This window comes from Canis aureus, chromosome 14 (assembly GCF_053574225.1).
Source record: "Canis aureus isolate CA01 chromosome 14, VMU_Caureus_v.1.0, whole genome shotgun sequence".
Lineage (NCBI taxonomy): Eukaryota > Metazoa > Chordata > Mammalia > Carnivora > Canidae > Canis > Canis aureus.
The window spans coordinates 38,681,631-38,703,159 of NC_135624.1; the positions used below are offsets into that span (position 1 = coordinate 38,681,631).

The following is a 21,529-nucleotide window of genomic DNA, read 5'->3' on the forward strand; positions in this document are numbered from 1 at the left end:
GGTTACATTTCTTCCCTATCAGTGGATAACATTCACATGTAAAACTTTAGTCATTTTCCTTGTTCTGATAAATAGCAGTGTGTATCAATAAGATCTGGGCAGGATTATTTTTTTGAAAGATTTTATTTATTTATTCATGAGAGACAGAGAGAGGCAGAGGGAGAAGCAGGCTCCATGCAAGGAGCCCGACGTGGGACTCGATCCCAGGACTCCAGGATCATGCCCTGGGCTGAAGGCAGGTGCTCAACCGCTGAGCCACCCAAGGATCCCCTGGGCAGGATTATTTTAATTAAATACAAGGTTTGTAAGGAAATACCTTCATGTCCTGAAAAATAGGTAAACTTTGTGAGGAGGCTACTAGTTTTCTTATCAGAGGCTTTCAAGTGCTAAAAAATGGCAATAGTGCCACTCAGGCGAAAACATTTATTTCATACTTTCCTCTAAAAACCATTTCATTAGTGTTTATGCAAATCAAACTAAAACTAACAGCATTTGCTAAAAATCCTATCTAAAGTAAAAGTTGAATCACATATGCCTATCTGAATTTTATTTCCATCAAAGAGCCTGGCAAAAAAAGCAATGCAATTGTTATAGATAGGAAGAGAGGGGGTTCTGCTACTTTATAATCAGAAACACATTTATGCAGTTCTGAATGGTAGGATTTGGCACAATTCCTAGAAATTAATTCGAGAAAGTGGTAGATAGGAATTTCATTTCTCCTACACTAGGTTGCCTTTTGGTAGTTACGAAATGAGGGGGGGGGGGAACCTTGCCAAAATGTTAGTAGAGAGAAAAAGCCATCAACGGTTCAAATAATCCACTACTAAACATGGTTTTCAGAAGACAGGTAAAAACAACTTAATATAACTGGCTGAGGCAGTGAAACACAGGTACACCCAAACATGGGCTAGAGCTGCTCTCATCCTTCTCCACCAAGGATCCTTCCAAGGACAGAGAAGCAACTTCATACTTGAATGCTTACTGCATTCACACACTTCCTGGAGTTTATCACTATTGAGTCCAATAAGATCATTTACTTTGCCCAAGTTTCTAAATTCTGCACTTTAAATAATTTATATAGGCATCAGTAAAAATTCTCAAAGACCCCCACATCAATTTTTTGCTAATTATTTAAGGGATTTTAGTAAAGAGATACAGTAATGAAAGTAAGTCCTTAAATAAGTTTCTACTACAGAAACTAAACTTTACTGATTTACCAGCAAAAAAAAAAGCACCTCATTTCACAAATGATAAAAATAATAGTACTTTCAATTATATCAAAATTTATTTTTTATATCGAAATTTAAAATAATAGCTGAAAAACTGTCTAAACTGAAAATGTTTCATTTCAAAAGTTAAAGATTTACGTAATAAGACTTTGAATCTCATCTTTTGTTGTGTTACCCTTAAGACAAATATTTTCTCAAAATCAAGACTCTGAAAAATACAGGAAAAATATTTTCCATAAAATCTTTAGAGATATGAAGATCCTACTTCTCTAACTCAAAACTAACACCCAAAATAGAACCATAATTTTCAAAACTATTCTTTACTACACTATAGAATATATATGGTACACGGAATACACTATAGAATATTTTCCTCTGTGGGAACTAATCAGTCTCTTTTTAAAGGGCCATCTTTAACAACACAATTTTGTTATTTAAACAACTTCCCCAACTTCCTAGCGAGAAAAGTTATGTGCTTTGTTCAAGAACCCAATTCCAATTTTAAGAATTGGGACATTAAGTTTTGTAATTTCCAACAGTAAGCATGGAGTGCTGAAGAAACTGTTTTAAGTTAAAAACATAACGATCCTCACTGCAGTTCCTAACTTCTGGTTTCCCCAGACACCATCACCGCTGCACTCATGGGGCTTCGCTCCTAATCTAATACAATTCACCCTCAGAGGACTGCAGGCCTGAAAAGAGGCTGCAGTCCTCTCTCCCCTAGGGCTCTGCCCCAGTACTGTTTGCCCCAAACCCTAATTACTACGTTTTGGATTCAATGTCTTTATCCAAGGACTTGCTTCTTGATGATCACCTCTGAACAATGTGCGGGTCCTTCAACTCACTGCACATACTCACATCTTAGGTTGAGTCTGGGACCTTTTAAAAGACAACGAGGTGTTCTAAACAATCTTTTTTCCCAGTTCTCACGACTAAGCTGGATGATTTGATAATCACCGGGAAGACACTACTTAGAGAATCTGTAATATTTGCTGTTGGCTGTTTCAACATCAGTACACAACCTTTAGTACACAAAAGTATTCAAGACACTAGCGGTAGGCTCGGTAGTATTTCCCCCTTCCAAGGAAAGCCACAGATATAAAACAATGTACTTGGTAAAGACGCTGCAACACAAACTTTCTTTGAAAGTTTCCTGTGTTTAAATGTTGCAGGGTGCAGGAAAAAGCTACCTACGTTGCACCTCAACAAAAATAAGGCAGACTGCTAATTTATTATCGTGTATCTTTCCACCACTTCGCCCGCACCTTTCAGGTTTTCGGAGAGGAGCCCACTGATGGCCAGCTGTTCGCAGCCCGACGGTGCCCAAGGGAAGACTATTTTCACTACCCGTTCTTCAAATAAAATATGAAGGGTGAGGCTCTGGGATTTCATTTCAAACAGTGACGAACGGCCTGTTTTTCCAACCGTGAAAATGTTTACATTTTACGCAAGAATCCCCCGGGATGGTCGTCTTGGGCACACAGATCCCCAAATTCTGAACACCGCCTTCGGCTTGAACGGATTTCAACCAGTTCCCATCATTACTACAATATTACTATTATCTTAGTCTCGCTGCCAAAAACCCAGCTGCAGGCTAAGTATGCAAGAATGAGACACTGTTGAAATGACTCAAGAAGAAAAAAGGGGAAAAGAAAAAAAAAAGTCTTTCTACCCTTAGTGCATTAAGCTAAATCCTACAATTTAAAAAAAAAAAAAAAAAAAGGAGCAAATAACACACACGGTCCTCCTGAGAAAGAAAGAAACCGAGAGAGAGAGAAAGGAACAGCAAGGCCGGCAGCAGAGCCGCGGGCTGGGCAGGGCAGAGGGGAAACTTGGGAGGCGCAGTCGGCAACCCGGTCTCCCGGGCGGTCGCCCACAGCAGCGCCCGGACGCCCTAAGTGGGGCGCCGGCGGCGGAAGAGGAGCGGGCCGGCCCGGTTCGAGGCCCGCCCCGCCCTGCCCCCGACGGGTCCTCGGGCCGGGCCCGGCCGCCCCCCCCGGGGTCCCCAAGGATTTCCCTCTTCCTCCTCCTCCTCCTCCCCCCTTTTGTTTTTGAGGCTAGCGGCCCGCTCCCGGGAGGCCGGCCCCCCGAGCCCCCCGAGCCCCCCGAGCCCCGCGGGCCCCGCGGGGCCCCCGAGCCCCGGCCTCCCCGGGCCCCCCGGCCTCCCCGAGGCCCCGCAGAACCCGCCCCCTCCCCCCGCCCCCCAGCCCCCGTCCGCCGCGCCGCCGTCCTCCCGGGGCCCCTCCCTCGTCCTCCCCGCATCCTCGGGCTCCCGGGCCGCGCGGGGTCGGGGGGGCCGCATCCGCCGCCTCCGCCGCATCCGCCGCCGGGACCGGCTGCTCGGCCGCGCTCGGCCCCCGCCCGCGCGCCGCGGCCCTGCCCAGCCCCCGCCCGCCGCCCCGGCCCGGCCCGGCCCCGGCCCCGCACTCACTCGGACCGCGCGGGGCGCCGGGAGGCGACGGCGGACCACGGCGAGGCGGCGCCGCGCACGGCCGGGCGGCGCTCCCTCCCACGCCTCACGCCGCGGGCGCACAGCGGTCCCGGCCCGGCGGCGGCGGCGGCGGCGGCGGCGGCGGCGGGCTTGCGCCCTCGGGGCCGTGCTGCGTCGGCGCGGGCCGCGCGTGCGCGCCGACCGGTGAGGCGCGCGCCCCCGCCCCTGCGCGCCCCCGCCCCTGCGCGCGCCTGCGCCCCGCCGCGTCCCCGAGCCGAGCTTCCGCCCGCGCGGGGGGGGGGGGGGGGGGAGGGAGACCGCGCATGCGCCCGGCGGCCCGCGCATGCCCAGCCCGCCGTAGGGGCTCGGCTTCCACCTCCCGGGCCGCTGGGGGCTGCGCGCGGGCGGGGTCGCGGGGTCGCGGGAGGGAGGCGCGGCCTGCGGAGCGGGACGTCCCGGGGGAGCCCCCGGCGGCACTCTGCGGGGGGCCGGGGGGCGGGGGGGCCGACCTCGGGGAGACCCGCGCTGACCCCGCAGGCCCGCCGCGCTCCAGCCCGGACCCCCGCGGCCTCGCCCACCCCGAGCGCTTAGGTGTGCTGGGCCCCCCTGCGCACGGGGAAACTGAGGCTCGCGGGGGCATCAGGGCTGCACCGAGGCCGCCCCCCGAAGGCGGCTGGAGCCCTGGGCTGCGGGGGGTGCAGAGGGTGCATGCACGCGTCCTGGGGCTGCACCAGGTGCCTCGGGGGCCTGGCCGTGGCTCTCCAGGCAGCAGGGAGCTTTGCAGGGTTTCAGGCAGGAAGTAATATCTGATTTGTGTTCTTTAAAAAAAAAAAAAGACAACCTTGCGGTAGGAAGTGAAAGCAGAAGCAGAGCAACTTTCATTTTTTCTGGTGTCCCTTTGATCGTCACCGCAAGGCAGGGGGCAGGTCGGGCTCACAGGCCTTTTGAGAGATGAACTCCCTGAAGCTCAGAAAAGGTAGCCCAAGCATTCCGCGCTCAGAAGCTGTAATCTGACTCTACTTAGGACAGAAGCAGGTAAAGATCACAATTTCACTTAGCAAGAGCTCTACTATACTCGTTTTTATGGTTCTTTAATGAACTGTGTTAAGGTTATTGACGGTTTTTTTTTTTTTCAAGGACATCGAAGTTGGTGAGGAAGTGAGTCTCTGAATGTGACTGAGCCCCAGGGCCTTTGTATGCACCACAACAACGGCTGCACCTGGAGCTCCCTTCCCCCTGCTTGGAACTTGTCACTCCCTCACTTGTTCAGGCTTACAGGCCACCACCTCCGATGCCTGGTGACCGCTCAGTATGTCATAGGCACCACCCACCAGCCTGGGTGCTTTCACACACACTCCCCACCCCCACGCCCTGCTCTGCTCTGTTGTTCTCCAAAGCGCCTATTGTCCACAGCCCTACCCTGGGTACTCATTTATTTCTTTATTGTATGTCCCTCTCCCAGAGCGCGAGATTCATTAAAGCAGGGACTTTGTTCACTTGTGGGGCCCTGGCACATGATGAGATACTTGTGGAGAGACTGGGTGCAGCTTTGGGTGCTGGGATGTGAGAAACTGATCTTTCAAGTAGAAGCAGAGAGTGGGAGTGAGGGAAGGGAGCCAAGGGACAAAGGGGATTACAGTGGGGGTGTCTTTGCGGGGCAGCCAGCGGGGGTGCTTTGTGTGATGGACCAAAAATGCCACCAACTCCTTGATGCTGCTCCCCCCAAGAGGGGATCTAGTCATTCACCCCTTGAATGTGGATGGGTCTTGTGACTTGCTTTGGCCACAGTAAAATGTGTCCCCACAGATGCTGTGTGACTCCTGAGTCGAAGCTGCAGGAGATGGTGAGGCTTTCTCATCACCTTCTAAGCACGCCTGGAAGAGGAGGCCGCGTGGAAGAGCACGGAACCACCCTGGCTGGCAAAGCTGCCACCTGCCACCTGCCAGACACGTGGGTGAGGCTGTGCCTGACCACCCAGCCCTAGTCAAGTGTTCAGCCAGCCATGGCCGCCAGAGACCCAGAGAGACCAGCACAACCGTGGAGCTGCACCAGCCCAAACTGGCCAACCAGAGAATCATGAGCAAATGAAATACTTGTGGTTATAAGCCTCTGGATTTTGGCATAGTTACACAGCCATAGGTAACTGGTACGTCGGACTTCCTCATCCTCGCCAGGGCGCATTCAAAACTGCGGCTCTTGAGGGCAGCTTTGATTATTCTTCTGCTTAATAAAAGCAGAGAATCCGGAAAGGACGAGAGAAAGAAATGGTGCAAACACACAAAGAGGAGAAAAGGTAGACATAGGAAATGAGCAGCAGGTTGTCCAACAGAGGCCCCCCCCCTTGCCCCCTGAGCATACTTGGTGGTGCCTAGGAGCTCAGGTTCAGGCTCCATGACAATGGAGCAGGCCCAGGCTCAAGTACAACTGTTTGCCGGGGTCCGAGGCCGAGCAAGTTGCATTACGTCATGGCTCATCGCTAATAGAATTTATAGAGAACCAACATCAGGTTGTTGTGGGGAGAAAATGAACCATTCTTGTGAAAACACTCAGCAGAGTGCTTGGCACAATGTACCCTCAACAAGGGTTATTGATTAGCGATGGCATTACTGTGCGGGTTATTGTTAATCTTGATCATGGAGGGGGTATTCAAAGGACCATCCGGAGCGTGGTGGTAACAAAAGCTGATTTTATTCGGCTGTGTGGGTCAGATGCTGTATCCACGGTCTCCAGACCTCACAGCAATCCTGCAGCACGGACATGTTAACATCGTCCTCGTTTCATTGTTGAGAAAACCGTGACAAAGAAGGAAGCCATGAGACAGGTAGTAGGGCTGGAACTCAAAGCCAGTCTGTCCCGCTGCAAAGCATGCACTCCTCCCTCTGCCTGTGCGGCCTCTGCTACACTCCCACAAAACACAAAACACACAAGAGCATGTGGCTTCTCCCCTTCCTGCACTGCGCCAGACCGGCTGAGCACTGACCTTATGGGGGAGGCATTCAGGAAGGGCTTCCTGTGTATTGGCCAAGCAGCTGCACAGACCCTGGGAGCACTTCCCCCCTGAAAAGCACCCTTCCACCTCCCTGGGCTGATGAGGGCTTGTCCCAAGGAGGGACTTGCTCATAGTGGAAACAGAAATACACTCTAAGGCTGGGGGTGGAGGCACCGTAAGGAGGAAGCACAGTACGAAGCTGATGTCACCGAGGAGATACCGAAACCCAAATTATTGCCCGCATCGTGGCACTGACCAACCTGCAGACCCACACGGAGAAATTGGAATGAGAAAAAGAAGGATCTAGGAGACTGGTGACTGGGGTACTTGTAGATCCAGTAACATGTGCCTCTGGGAGATGTGGGCGTGCCACATGGCCCCCCAGGCATGCTGGCCCTGAATCCAGACACTGGTCAGGGAAGAGGGACACGCTGCCGCAGAAGAGAGAAAGGAGTCTGACCCGGAGAAAACCCCAGCTCCCTCAGTGGCCTAGGTAGGGCCACTCTACCTCTCTGAGTCTCAACTTCCTCATCTGTAAAATGGGGAGAGGAAGAGGGGGAGGCTGCAAGAACAGAAGGGAAGGGAAAGACCCTCAAAGGGGAAGCAGGGCAAAGGAGGGACAGTTTGACGGACCAGAAGCCAGATCACCTCCTTCAATGTCTGGCCAGTGTAAGGGCAAGATGGGCCACAATCACCATGTGCTTCTTGCCCAAGAGGGAACATTCTGGACTTCCAGGATTACTAGGCTATTTATGCAGGTTTTACTGTATGTTTGAAATTTCACTTTCCACGGGAATTTAATGTAGGGATGTAGGACTGTGGGACTATTAACACCTCTAAGGGAGGGTGAGGTGGGGTCATGTCCCCCCAGTGGCACCCGCAGTGGGCACACCTCTCTTGAGGGGACATGTGAACAATTTGCCCCAGGTGTGGGTCCATCCTCAGCTGGTGCTGGGGATGCCCCGGCCACTCCTGCTCTCACAGATCTCCCCACTCCTCGCCCCACCATGGTGTTCCAGGTCCCTTTGATACAGAGGACACTAGCTGGACCTCTTCCAGGCCCCATCCAAAGGCTCAGCCCGAGGGGCTAGCAGCGAACACAGGAGCCCACCTATGGGGCTCTCTTAGGGATAAGTGGGCTGCACACCCACTTCCCGGTACTCACAACCCCTCCCCCAGCACACAGAAGGGAAACCCCTTCCTTGTACGTGCTCAGCAGGTCCGGGATGGGGACAACTCCCCAGCCTTCTAACCTGAAATGCCCCCTTTGGTCTGGAAAACAGCTAAGACTCAATTAGCACCCCTCCAGAGCACCCACATACCCTGCACCTGCTATTGCCCTGCACCAGCCTCTAGAAAAGAAAAGGTCTACAATCTCTGGGAAATTCTGCCCCAAACCATTGCTTATCTCATTTAATTGTCACAACTCCTTGCATAAGTTCCATTAAGAGCATTTTTCCGGGATCCCTGGGTGGCACAGTGGTTTGGCACCTGCCTTTGGCCCAGGGCACGATCCTGGAGACCCGGGATTGAATCCCACGTCGGGCTCCCGGTGCATGGAGCCTGCTTCTCCCTCTGCCTGTGTCTCTGCCTCTCTCTCTCTCTCTCTCTCTCTCTCTCTCTGTGTGACTATCATAAATAATAAATAAAAATTTTTTTTAAAAAAGAGCATTTTCGGGATCCCTGGGTGGCGCAGCGGTTTGGCGCCTGCCTTTGGCCCAGGGCGCGATCCTGGAGACCCGGGATCGAATCCCACATCGGGCTCCCGGTGCATGGAGCCTGCTTCTCCCTCTGCCTATGTCTCTGCCTCTCTCTCTCTCTCTGTGACTATCATAAATAAATAAAAAAATTTAAAAAAAAAAAGAGCATTTTCCATATGGATAATGCTGAGGCCAGAAGGTGATGACTACCCAGCTCCAGTCTACCCAGCAAAGTAAGTGGCAGAGACAGGGTTCGAACCCAGCTTGTGTAGCTCCCAAGTTGTGTTCTCAGTGACTGAGCTCCTTGGCCTCCCACAGCAGGGGGGGGCAACCAGGACAGAGTCCAGGGGAGGCTGTCCCTCGCCTTCTCCCTGGGGTGAACAGCCAGCACATCCTGGTTTGGCCAAGATGGTGCAGTCACAGGGGCTCCCCCAGACCCATTCCTATCGTGGGCTGGACAAAAGTCATTTCCATTGCTTTGATCAGTATTAAATCCCCGCTAAAGCAATGTCCTCCTGGCAGCTCTTGTGGGAGGTCATGCTCAGCACAGAGGGCTGCCCACGTTCCAGCATCTGCAAGGTGAACAGACGGCCAGTGAAGACTTGCCACCTGTCCTATCTCATCAGCTTTGCTTTTTCTCTCCTGCGTTCTGGTTTCAAAGTTTCTGCTCCATCGCGCCCTTAGCCTGCACCCATTCTCCATGACCTAGAGCAAGGTTTCCAAACTGCCTGTCCAAAAGGGACAGCTCTTTTTTCTTCCATTCTATTCTAGACTGGTATTTTTGTAAAAGGCAATAAAAATGAATTTTAGAAACAAATGAGATTTTTTTTAAAGCAGAGACATACAGAAATAGAAGCCCTGATTTTTTATTATTAGATTTAAAGGACATAAAAAGACTGTCAAATTGCTATGAAAGTCTCTAAGCTCTTAATGCCTGGACTTATCTGCCTGTGGACCAGTAACAGCGTGCAGACCAATACCACCATCAACAGCACTGGTGTGGGAGGTCAGAAATACTATGTGGGGCAGCCCGGGTGGCCCAGCAGTATAGCGCAAGCTTTGGCCCAGGGCGTGAGCCCGGGGTCCCGGGATCGAGCCCCAAGTCGGGCTCCCTGCACGGAACCTGCTTCTTCCTCTGCCTGTGTCTCTGTCTCTATCTCTCTGTGTGTCTCTCATGAATAAATAAATAAAATCTTAAAAAAAAAAAAAAAAGAAAAAGAAATAAGATATGACTGCATCCAGAGTTACACATTTGAATGTGCTTTCGCCAAAGTATGCATTAAAGGCATTGTAAACAATAAAAAAATTAATAATATTTTCATTTGTTTATAAGGCAATCATTTTCTTTCTGTTGTGTGAATTCTACTTCAAATGTTCTATCAAACGGAAAGCTAATTCATCAACGAAGATCAAAATTTTATGTCAAAATTAGAGAAGACTGAAATATTTTTAACATCATGTTTTTACGTTGTCAGTAACTCATTACAGTTGTATAAAATATAAATACATTTTAGTAGTCTTTTTTTTTTTTTAAAGATTTTGAGTAATCTCTATGCCCATCATGGGGCTCAAACTGACAGCCCCAACATCAAGACTCGCACGCTCTACCGACCAAGCCAGCCAGGCACTCCTAGTGTTCACTATCCCTGCAGCCACCAATATCAAGCGTGGTGTCACCCTTCACGTGTGCTGCTTCTTGTCCACATGTACGTATGCTGCTTCTGCCCACGTCTGCACACAGTGAGAGCAGTTGGGACTACTGTGCATCACAAAATTTAAAGTGTACTTATAAAAAATAAGAGTTATTTATTTATTTTAGAGGGAAAGAGCAGGGGGTTGGGGCAGGGGCAGAGGGAGAGACAGTCTTACGCAGACTCTGAGCTGAGCATGGAGCCCCAACTCAGGGCTGGATCCTGTGACCCTGAGATCACAACCTGAGCAGAAACCAAGAGTTGGACACTTAACCAACCTCGCCACCCAGGCGCCCCCACTAAATACTCTTTAATTACCATGTGCAACTGCTCCAATTACCATGGTAACCGAGGTCACAGTGATGGTTGCATTCACTCTGAATATACTAAAAATCATTGGATCGTACTTTGTTATTAAAAAAAAAAAAAGTGGGATCCCTGGGTGGCGCAGCGGTTTGGCGCCTGCCTTTGGCCCAGGGCGCGATCCTGGAGACCCGGGATCGAGTCCCACGTCGGGCTCCCGGTGCATGGAGCCTGCTTCTCCCTCTGCCTGTGTCTCTGCGCCTCTCTCTCTCTCTCTGTGACTATCATAAATAAATAAAAATTTTAAAAAAAATAAAAATAAAAAAATAAAAAAAAAAAAAGTACTAGGGATGCCTGGGTGGCTCAGCAGTTGAGCGTCTGCCCTTAGCTCAGGGCGTGACTCCAGGGTCCTGGGATTGAGTCCCTGCTTCTCCCTCTGCCTAGGTCTCTGCCTCTCTCTCTGTCTCTCATGAATAAATAAATAACATCTTTAATAAATAAATAAAGTAGTAGACTCACTCACTCATGGAACCTCACTGGTTGAGGCCTATCTCTCGAGGATGCTCGCTCCCCAACCCGAAGTGCTAGGCTCCAGTCTCACACGGTTTTCTGCTTGTGATGGCGAAGTGGCGTCATCTCATCCCCTCAGCAACCTCTGGGGAGCATCTGCCTCTTCTCCAAGTGTCCACAAAGTCTCCTGGCTTTGTTCGGCCAGGGGGAGGCCCTGTGCCCGCCATGGACCTAGAGGTAGACTAAGCCTCACCCAAAGCACATCACACCCGACAGAGTGTGTGCCAGAGGGAAGGCAAGGGTTGATGGGCAGCTGGAATGTCAGGGGTCCCCCCTCCTCTGGCCCCTGAGGACCCCGCTCTTCTCTCAGAACATGTCCTGCCCACATTTGTCATGGCCGCAGGGTGCTCTCCCTCCTGGGCCGTGGGCTCCTTCCCAGAATGTACCTCCCTACTGTCTCAGAGAGAAAAGGCCGTCAGAGCCAAGGTGCTGCGATGGGAGAGCGCTCAGAACTTCCCAGGGGGTTCCGGTCGCAGGACTGTTCGGGGCTGAGCCAGCTGCCATGTCTCCTTTGGCTTCCCTGGGCCAGGCTGTGTCCTCCCCATCTGGCTGCCCCCCAGTTAGCCGGAGAAGCACAGAGAATACGGACACATAATAACATCAGTTAATAATAGATATCATTGAGGACCCGGGTGGCTCGTCGGTTGAGCCTCCAACATTTGATTACGGCTCAGGTCATGATCTCAGGGTCATGAGATCGAGCCCCACACACGGCTCTGTGTCAGGCATGGAGCTACTTAAGATTCTCTCTCCCTCTGCCCCTACCCCCCTCTAAAAAAATAATAATAGAAATTATTACTGTCATTTCTCTCCCAAGTCTTGGGTATATGATACTTCTTTTTAATGGCCCTTATTTTTTGGAACAATATTAAATTTACAGAAAAATGGAGATAACAGTGTAGAGTTCCCACAGACCCTGGGCCCACTTTCCTCTCGTATTAACATCTTACATTAGCGTGATGCATCTGTTACAACTCATTAACCAATACTGCTGCGTTGTTACTAACTAAAGTCCCTAGCTTATTCTGATCTCCCGTGTTTTAACCTCACATCTTTCCTCTGCCCATCCAGACCCCATCCAGGACCCCACACTGTGTTTCATCATCACATGTCCTTGGATTCTTCTCTAGCTGTGCCCATTCCTCAGACTTTCCTTGTTTTTGATGACTTTGACAGGTTGGAAGAGTGCTGGTTGGGTACTTCTTAGCAACACCCACTACTGGAATGTGTCTGGGATGGCTTTCTCCTGATTAGACCAGGGCTGCGGTTTATTGGGAGGAAGACCCCAGAGACAGAGAGCCATTGCCGTCACGTCAATCACTCGCACCATCAACACAGGACACAGGACCGTTGATACTGGCCTTGATCACCCACCAGCCTTCCCCACCATAAAGCCTCTCTCCCCACCCTCCCTTCCAGGCTGTATGCTTTAGAAGAAACTCACTGTGTCTAGCCCACACCTGGAGAGTGGGGAGACATAATCACCCTCCCTGAGGACAGAGTGTCTGCATAAATTCTTTGGAGTTCTTTTGCATGGGATATTTGTCTCTTCTTCCCCGTGTGTTAATTCATTCAATCATTATATCAGTATGGACTCACGGATATTTATTTTTTGCTTTGGGTGATAATCCGCTACCACTTGATTTATTTTGTTGCTCTTGGGGATGTTGTGAACGTCCAAAATACCTTCAAGCCTGACATCATCCATTCAAAATCAGGCTCGTGTTTGGCACAGAATCGAGCCGCAGGAAACCAGCCCAGATGACACACAGAAATCTCCAAGCAAAAAACAGAGCCAGGTAGGCAGCAGGTCTGTGGGAAGAGATTGATGGGTCTCATTAGAAAGCTGTAACCCACCTCCCATGTCTGCAACGTTCGCTCCCCCATTCACACCACTTGTTGTGCTGAGCCCCTGGGACGTGCCACACAGCATGCTGAACACCGGCTCGCCGGGTCTGGAGGGAACAGCCATAAACAGGTAATTATGACATGGAGCCATCCCAGCAATGCTGCCACAGAGGTGCTGTTTGTGTGTGGGGGATCTTAGATGGAGTCAAGGTCAGGGAAGGACATCCCAGGGAAGGACACAGTATACACAGCGTGTAAGAGAATCTGTCTTTTGGGAAGGAACCAGGCTCTGGTGGGTCACTGATAAGGTGGATAAGGCATTTGGGGCAAGGATGTGAGGCTGGAGATTGTGGGGGAAAGGACAAATGGACTGTGAGTCAGTCAGGACTCAGCTATGAAGCTACCAGAATGGAAACTAACCCCGGTGATCATAAGCGAAAGGAATTTTACTGGAAGGCACACTTGGAGGAAGAGCTTCAGCTGTGATTAGCAGACACCCTCCTGCAAAAGGGATAACACACAGGGGTTCATTCTGTCACACAAACAAAGTCCGGGGGTTGGAAGAAGAGAACTGATTTGAAGACACCCCACCCCGTAAACTCATCAGAGGCCCCAGCTCTTTCTGTTTCACCTCCACCGTACGTGACTTCCATCCTCAGATCATTTCATGGTCTAGAACGGCTGCTAGAGCTCCAGCCATTGCTTCCACATTCCAAGGAAAGGAGGGAGGAGGGAGAGACGACCAAACTGCACACTCTCCTGAAAGTCCCACCCAATACTAGTGCATATATCCCTTTGGCAGGGACCTCCTCATGGCCACACCAACTTGGAGAGAGGCTGGGGAATGAACTCTTTTGGCCAGCAAATTACACATCTTTAAAAAAAAATGGATAAGGGATCCCTGGGTGGCCCAGTGGTGCAGCGTCTGCCTTTGGCCCAGGGCATGATCCTGGGGTCCCAGGATCGAGTCCCATGTCGGGCTCCCTGCATGGAGCCTGCTTCTCCCTCTGCCTGTCTCTCTGCCTCTCTCTCTCTCTCTCTCTCCCTCTGTCTCTCATGAATAGATGAATAAAATCTTTTTTTAAAAAATGGATGAAATTGAGAAGGTCACCCAGAGGATCTGCCACAAAAAAAATACCAGGGGGCTCAGTGAGCCAAAGCGAAGCTAGAGAAGCAGGATGAACACTGGGCAGGACCCAGGGGCCCTCTGGGACTGGGCAGGGGAAATGACGAGCAATGACCTCACTGCTCTGCTGCAGAGATCTTATCTCCCTGCCACTTGCTTGAGTTGCAGTCACGTGCTCCCAGACAGGTGTACCCAGGCGGCCACTCTAGGTCACATGACCAAGCTCAGCCTGGTGGGGCAGGAGGGGATCCCCACCATCCTCTGGCCGCTGAGAGTCTCCTGCTGCGGGGAGGGGGTTGGCGTGGGGCGAGTCGCAGAAGGCAGCCCGAGGGACCCCCACTGGGACTCCTCCTGGAGAAAGTCCCCATCTCAGAAGGGCCCAGAGCCTCTGGATCCAGCTCTGCCTTCCACTAGCTTCTCCCGTGGGCTCTCCTGCCACCTCTTCCCTCTTCCCTTTCTAGACTTTTCTATGCTCTCATTGCCACCAAGGCGGGAATAGTTAAGGAGGCCAGGTCGGAGCTGAAGAAAAGTGGTGGCCACACCTTGAGCTCTTGCTGAATACCAGACCAGACACCAGGGGCTCCGCAGGCAGAGACACCACCTAGGAGCCCGGGGGGCCAGCACCCCGGGGGCTTCAGATCACAGAGCCGGGGGGTGTAGGAAGGGAGCCCGAAGACGCCGCGCTGGCTCCGCTCTGCCCCTTCCCAGGGCCCCTGTGATTACTAGGAACGCCAAGCAGCTCCTACCAGCTGGGAGGTTCCTAGGACTCTGGAGCCGATTGCCAAACACAGCCATCAGTAACAATCAAATCACATAACCCTATGATTAAATAAATTATATCAGGGATCCCTGGGTGGCGCAGCGGTTTGGCACCTGCCTTTGGCCCGGGGCGCGATCCTGGAGAACCGGGATCGAATCCCACGTCGGGCTCCCGGTGCATGGAGCCTGCTTCTCCCTCTGCCTGTGTCTCTGCCTCTCTCTCTCTCTCTGTGTGTGACTATCATAAATAAGTAAATAATAAAAAATGTTTAAAAATAAATAAATAAATAAATAAATAAATAAATTATATCAAAAACAAAGGTAATAGGGGCACCTGGGCGGCTCCATCGGTTGAGCATCTGCCTTCGGGTAGAGAATTATGATCTCGGGGTCCTAGGATGTGGCCCTGCCTTGGTGTCCCCACCCGGCGGGGAGTCTACTTCTCCCTCTCCCTCTGCCTCTCCCCTCCACTGATACGTGCCGTCTATCTCGCTCTCTCTCTCTCTCAAATGAATGAATAAAATCTTTTTTTATTTAAAGATTGTATTTATTTATTCATGGAAGACACAGAGAAAGAGGCAGAGACACAGGCAGAGGAAGAAGCAGGCTCCATGCGGGGAGCCCAACATAGAACTCGATCCTGGGTCTCCAGGATCAGGCCCTGGGCTGAAGGCAGCACTGAACTGCTGAGCCACCCGGGCTACCCAATGAATAAAATCTTTAAAAAAAAAAAAAAAGGTAATAAATATCCCAAACTCATCACTTTCTCTCTCTCTCTCTTTTTTTTTTTTTTTAATTATTTACTTATTTACTCATGAGAGACACAGAGAGAGAGGCAGAGACACAGGCAGAGGGAGAGGCAGGCTCCATGCGGGGTACCTGACGTAGGACTCGATCCCGGGACCCCAGGATCATGCCCTGAGCCCAAGGAAGACACCCTGCCACTGAGCCCCTGAGGCGTCCCAACTCATCATTTTCTGATGACTTTTCTACGTATTGCTGTCATCTGTGCTCTCACCTGTTGTACCCGCAGCGCGGAAATCCACGGAAACGACGTGACGAGCTGCTGAGCCCTCCTCCTGACTGCGCTCAGTCCCGTCACGTTGGGAGCTTGAAATCGGCCGCGGTGAGAACATGCGCCCCGTGGAAACGGGCAAACACTGCAAGTCAGGGTTCTCCCCTCCTCCGAGCCTGTTAGATTTACCATCACAAGGCGGTCTGTCCACGTGCTGCATAGTTCTGGAAACAAATGAGACAGGGACATTTATTTATATTTTTAAAACATTTTATTTATTTATTACAGAGAGAGGGAGGGAGAGAGAGAGAGACAGCACAAGCAGGGGGGTGGCAGGCAGACGGAGCCCGGCGCAGGGAGCCTGACGCAGAACTCAACCCCAGGACCCCAGAATCATGACCTGAGCCAAAGGCAGATGCTTCACCTACTGGGCCACCAGGTACCCGAGACAGGGACATTTAAAACAAAGCTCCATTTTAGTCCAACAAAATGAAACTCATCCTACGCACCTATTAATTCCATATCCACTTTTTGCTTCCTCTGCTGTGACCCTCACTGACAATAGCTGTGGTTTCTGAGCCCTGCTAGATTTCAGGCACACGGATCTGTATCCTCTTATCATCACTTTCAAGTTCCATGCGGTTACTGTCCCATTTCATGAGCAAGAAGACTGAGGCACAGAGAGGTTAGGACACCACCCAGGATCAAACCTTTTGCTCCCTGCCACGGGGCCTGTTGTCTGGCTCCCTGTGTGCCTGCCTCTCTCCAGCCCCAAACACCCCAGAATCCCCAATTATGTCACCAGACGCATTATCACTTTAAATCCCCATTGGTCTCCGTATCCACTTCTTCTGCTTTTCCTGAAACGTCATTTATTCTTTGGCTTCAGTGATCCCCTTTCGATATTCTCCAGCTCTGTGTGATCGCATTTAACTGCGACGGTGATAAAGCCCTTTTCTTTAGACGGATCGAGCCAAAGCAAGAGGCAGTTTATAACCTTCAGCGGATAATTAATGCATGTGACAACCCACAGGCACTGCACATACTTCAGCAGGGGGATTAGGAGGAGTTCACCAGCCTCAGAGCTAGAAATAAATCACAGGGGGAGGCCTGCACCCCTCCCCTGGGAACTCATACTCTGAGCCTGCCACCTCCCCCTGCCCACCGCATCCTTGTTAACAGTGTTGGAAGCCAGTGTGGTCACCCAAAGGGGGAAACAGAGGCAGGGAAGTGACTCACCCAGGGCATCAGCAAATCAGCACCAGGGGTGTGTGGGACACAGGAGTCCTGGGGAGAACCCAACCGAGAATGGGGGTTACCTCACGCTGAGTCCAGGGTTTGTTGAACGGCTGAATGAAGGTACCCCCAAGTCCTCCTTTCTCCCCGTGATTATGTGCAGGGTGTTACCTCAGAGCCTCTGGATTTGTGGTGTCTTTCTTGACCTGCCTGCTCTGTAAATCCCTTAGGGTGAGGAACAAAGTGACCCGAGCTCCCTACATTGAGTCCCTTCGTCTTTACAGTGGGGCTCATCATCGTAAAGCCTGCCTCACGGGGCTGTTAGGAGGAGTGGGCTCACGCTGCATCTCCTGCAGAGATGCTCCTCTGATGGGGGCACCTAGAGCGCCTGCCAGTCAGATGCGGGAGGCCGCAAAGGCCCGTGGTCCCTGTTCTCAATGCACATCTGTGGTTGGGAATTCATCTCGTGCATCGGGTCGAGTGACCAGGACTCTCTGTGCGTCCCGTAAATAGGCTTTGAGGACACACCTACGGGGAGAGACTCGTTCCTAAATTGGCAGCCCAGGGCCGCCTCCACGAGCAACAAAGGAACTCTGAGCTCTGCTGGGCTGGTAATTACCATCCCCACCTGGAAAAAACCCTGGTGACTCAGCTGGGTGGAAATGCCACCTAAGCCTCAGGGACAGGAAAAGAGCTGGGACCTCGGCCAGCCCCGGCGGGAGGCAGCTGTCTGGTTCCCAGTGGAGAGTCCATGTGGGTTCTCACTTGCCTCTCGGGAAAGACCACACAGCTGGGGAAAAGCTGACTTTTCTGGTGCTTTGCCTTGCTCAGCCTGGCCTGTGGAGGGACTTAGGCGGGCTCCGAAGTCCTGTGAATTCACCACAGGGTGACATTTAGTCTGGGACAGGCCACCAGCAGTACCCCCCCGGGAGCTCCACAGGGCAAGGAAAAGGCCTGGTTCCTCACACACATCGCAAAGCCAGCAGCGAGTGCTCAATAAATAAATCATTTGGCCTGCTTCAAAACAATGCTTTAGGAAAGTTCCGCCATCTCCAGGAAAAGGACATGTGGCAGCAGGCAGATTTCGAGGACAAACAGTTTGCAAGGTCCTTGGCGTTATGAGCCAGCTGAGGCCTATGTAGATGGGAGCAGAGCCCCGGGTGCACCTGCAAGAGGCGAGGCCGCAGACACAGACTTGACAAGAGCGTCAGAACGCAGGGTGCTGCGCGAGGACGACGGCAGGCCGAGGTGCCCGAGAGGGAGGGGATTCCATGTAAACCCGGCCAGAACCGTGTGTACCTGTCGTCCTGGGCCCACCTCCTTCAGAGCAAGGGGGCGGCCTGTATTGAAATATGCGGATTTGTCTGTATTTCTTGGGAGAACATAAGAGTTTGGGAGCTGGAGGGATGTGTCATCCTGTGTTCCTTTTCTCTCCACTGATGCGCCAAGTTGGGGACTCTGGTTCAGATGAACAGTCGTTTGCCTTAAAGGGTCAGGAGGCAGAAGGTGCGACTTAGAATGGCCCCGTGCACCGCCGTGGATGCTACCTGCTGCTCATCCTCGGGGCCTGAGCAGGGAAGCGCCTTCTGCGTCCAGCTGTCCCCTTCCAATCAATAAATCAAGCTGCAAGTATTCACGGAGTACCCACTACGTGCACAATGCCAGGCCGCGTGCCGTGGAAGGGCAGGGAAGCGGAGGTAAGGTAGGCCCGCCGGCCTGCAGAGCATGGGCAGCTACTGCTGCAGCACCGCAGGCCCGCACACTGTGGGGGTGCCCACTGGGGACAGGAAGGGCCTTGGGGGCAGCGGGGGCTGGTCCTGGGGCGTGGGCCCACGCCCGGCTCATCTCCCCTCGTGGCAGGGTCCCTGCTATCCCTTCGGACCCTGACTCTTCCAGTGCAAACCTGGACCTCAGGCCAGGCCTCTGCCCAGACTCGAACCTGGGGTCCAACAGGCACATTGAACTCACTGTACCCCAAATGGAAGCCCCCCACTCCCAGCAAGCTGTCCTTTCCCCTGGAGTCCAGGCCTCTTCGTACCCCCTCCCCACGTCTTTCCTCTGCCCATCCCGTCCACCCAATCCAGTTCCTGTTGCTGTCCCAGGCCACAGCTTTTCTAATCCGTCCTGTTGTTTCCGTCCCCACCTGGACCCCCAGGGCCGCCCCAGTTCCTGGCCTGCCCAGGCCATTGTCCTCTCGGGACTGTGAGGGCTAATCTACATCATCCAGTACATTCCCTGTACGCTCAAGTCAGCCAGAGTCCATTTCTGTGGCTCGTGCTCAATTAACCAGAACCGCCCCCTCCCACCGCTGCCCCCATGCAGAGCTGGTCACCCGGCAGATTCAGGGCTCCGACTCTTTGCCCCTGCCCTTCCTCTGACTCCCCTCAAAACAGCGACAGTCATGCTGTGTCCCGATCTTGGAGGCAGAAGGCCCCTGGGTCTCTGGGCCTGGTGGGCTCCGTGGTGGGGACCGGCTCCCTCAGCTCCCGGCCGCTTCTCTCAGGGGCCCAGTGGCAGGGCCCTGCAAGGACGCCCCTGCCCAGCCTGGAGTCCGACACACCTAAGTCACAAGGCGGCAGATAAACACTGTTGTCTGAACCCGTAGTGTCTGTATCCTTGACACGCAGCAACACTGAAGCGCGTTCCCTTCCAAAGAGAAGGAGCAGCTAACAAATGCTGCCCAGAGCCAGAGCTGACCAGCATCTCCCAGTTGCTCCAGTGGAACCACGGCTGCCATGGTGAAGGGGAAAGAGCACAGGCTTCCGAGCACTAAGTAGCTGGGCTTACATCTCGGCTTGGCGGCTCCCTAGCTGTCGGGCCTAGGACAGGTCCCTAACGTGTCGGGTTTTGTTTTTTTTTATAAGTTGTATTTATTTAAGTCATGTCTACCCTCAACATGTGGCTTCAACTCAGAACCCCGAGATCCAGAGTCTCACACTCTTCCAACTGAGTCAGTCAGCCCCCCTCACCTAATGTTTTTGGGTCCCAGTTGCTTTGTTTGAAAAATTAGGGACAGTGACACTTGCTTGTCAGACTGTCATGAGCAGGGAGGAACCTAACATGCACCAGATGTCACATGCAATAATGCGTATGCTCCCATCGTCCCCCTGGCCTCTGCCCGGGTGTTTGAGGGAAGGGGCAGGAGGGCCCGGCCTCTCTATGCCTCCCCTGTCTGTGTGGGTCGTGGGCAGCCCGGGCCTGAGCAGGCTGGGGTCCTCCTGCCCTCTGGTCACAGCCTCACGACACGGGCAGCTTATAGGACAGGCCCTGGCCAGCCTGGTTGCATCCTCATCGGGGCATAAGGTAGTGGTTGTGAGTCAAGCCTCCTCAAGTTCATAATCAAGCTGCAGTTTGCAGCTCCAGGGGCTTCCTCCTTGGTCTAGAGCTCGGGAGGGAAGTGGCAAGCGCCATTTATTTGGCAAATATGTGAATAGCTTCGCCCATCCCAACCCACTAACAGCCTTGGGGGTGGTACCAGGAGCCCCGGTTTACGGGTGACCCTGAGCTCCGGAGAGGTAGCGGCAGGAGGGGTGAGGGTTTGGACTCAGGCAGCCCAGCCGCCCGCCCCCGTACCTGCTCTTAACACCGGGCACCCTTTGGAGCTTCTGCTAGCGCACCCTGTACCGTTCATTCGGTCCACCAGGCACTGGGACCTGCAAAACATATTAGGCTTCGAGGCCTATTTTAAGACAAAGCGGCGGCTGGGAGGAAATAGATAAGGAATTCGTGCTTCCCGGAGCTCTGGGTCGGGCCGACCCTCCCATCGTGGATCGGACACGGCAGCAGCGGGTGAGGCCTAAGCCGGGTCAGAGGCGCACGTGGGGTGGCTCCCTGGTGCTCGGCGCCTGCAGGCGGAAATCACCAACTGGATATCAAAACACACCAGCCTCTGCGAACGCATTTAAGAAATGCACAGAAACATCCTGAAAGAGGAAAGGACAGGCAGGCCGTCTAAGGCGGCGGGACCGAGGCTGCCTTGAGGGAGGCATGCGTGGAAGTCCTAACGCGCCGGGAAGCACATCAGCTGCTCACAGGCACGTGCTCCTTTTCTCTTGAACAATTAATGTACGGTTAGTGAGGGTGTGTGTGGCAGGAAGAGGGCTGTGCACCTGGCGGGGCGGGGAGGGGGCCCGGTGGGTGCGGGGGTGGCTCAGCTTTGCAGGTCTGCAGCTTTGGGGGTGGCCCGGCTCCGGCTCTCAGCGGCTGTGGTCCCAGCGGCTCCCCGTCTGGGGCGAAGGGCCTGCTGGCATGTGAAGGAGCGCTCGCCAAGGTGGGCTGACGCTGCGGCCACGAGCAGCCCCTCTGGGTGTGTGGGGTGTAGCCCGGTGGAGCTGGCCTGTGCCATGCGATGGAGTCTGGTCAGCCCGGGGCGGGGACAGGAGAAATATTTCCATCAGGGCCACAGACTCCCTCATGTTCTCTGGCGACCAGTGTCACCTCCCAGGACGTGCTGAACGAGCCCTCAAAGAGACTGCTGGGTGCACCTCTGGAGACTGGACGTTGGCCTGCAGCTGCCACCCTGATGCTTGGGCAGGCCCTGGTCACAGGAGGCAAGCAGCTAAGCCTAGACCCAGCCCGTCGGGGAGGGGACTGGCTGGAGAGCTGGCATCCTGTCACATAGGGCCCTGTGCT

The 21,529-nt window shown here is 53.0% G+C and overlaps 1 protein-coding gene and 2 long non-coding RNA genes across 10 annotated transcripts in view; 1 reads left to right on the top strand and 2 right to left on the bottom strand.

Moving 5' to 3' along the window:
* Positions 1-3,785, bottom strand: part of PTK2 (protein tyrosine kinase 2) — a 267,646-nt gene extending 263,861 nt beyond the window's left edge. For 5 of the 6 annotated variants that reach the window (XM_077847404.1, XM_077847401.1, XM_077847398.1 and 2 more), the window contains exon 1: positions 3,661-3,785. The gene's annotated coding sequence lies outside the window, so the exon portion shown is untranslated. The remainder of the gene's footprint in view (positions 1-3,660) is intronic. The other variant, XM_077847406.1, reaches the window with a different exon arrangement.
* A 390-nt stretch (positions 3,786-4,175) lies between these two features.
* Positions 4,176-9,630, top strand: LOC144283392 (uncharacterized). 2 transcript variants are annotated; one of them, XR_013351955.1, is made up of 3 exons: positions 4,176-4,695; positions 4,798-4,969; positions 5,467-9,630. It is a non-coding gene; the product is annotated as an uncharacterized LOC144283392 (long non-coding RNA). The 2 variants fall into 2 exon arrangements; XR_013351954.1 differs by lacking the exon at positions 5,467-9,630 and having other exon boundaries at positions 4,798-5,156.
* Positions 9,631-12,492: 2,862 nt separating this feature from the next.
* On the bottom strand, positions 12,493-17,386 carry LOC144283393 (uncharacterized). Of its 2 annotated transcripts, none has more exons than XR_013351956.1 (3): positions 16,901-17,386; positions 15,665-15,885; positions 12,493-12,725 (listed from the first exon to the last, which is right to left on the bottom strand). It is a non-coding gene; the product is annotated as an uncharacterized LOC144283393 (long non-coding RNA). The 2 variants fall into 2 exon arrangements; XR_013351957.1 differs by lacking the exon at positions 16,901-17,386 and adding an exon at positions 16,171-16,830.
* Between the last annotated feature and the right edge of the window lie 4,143 nt (positions 17,387-21,529).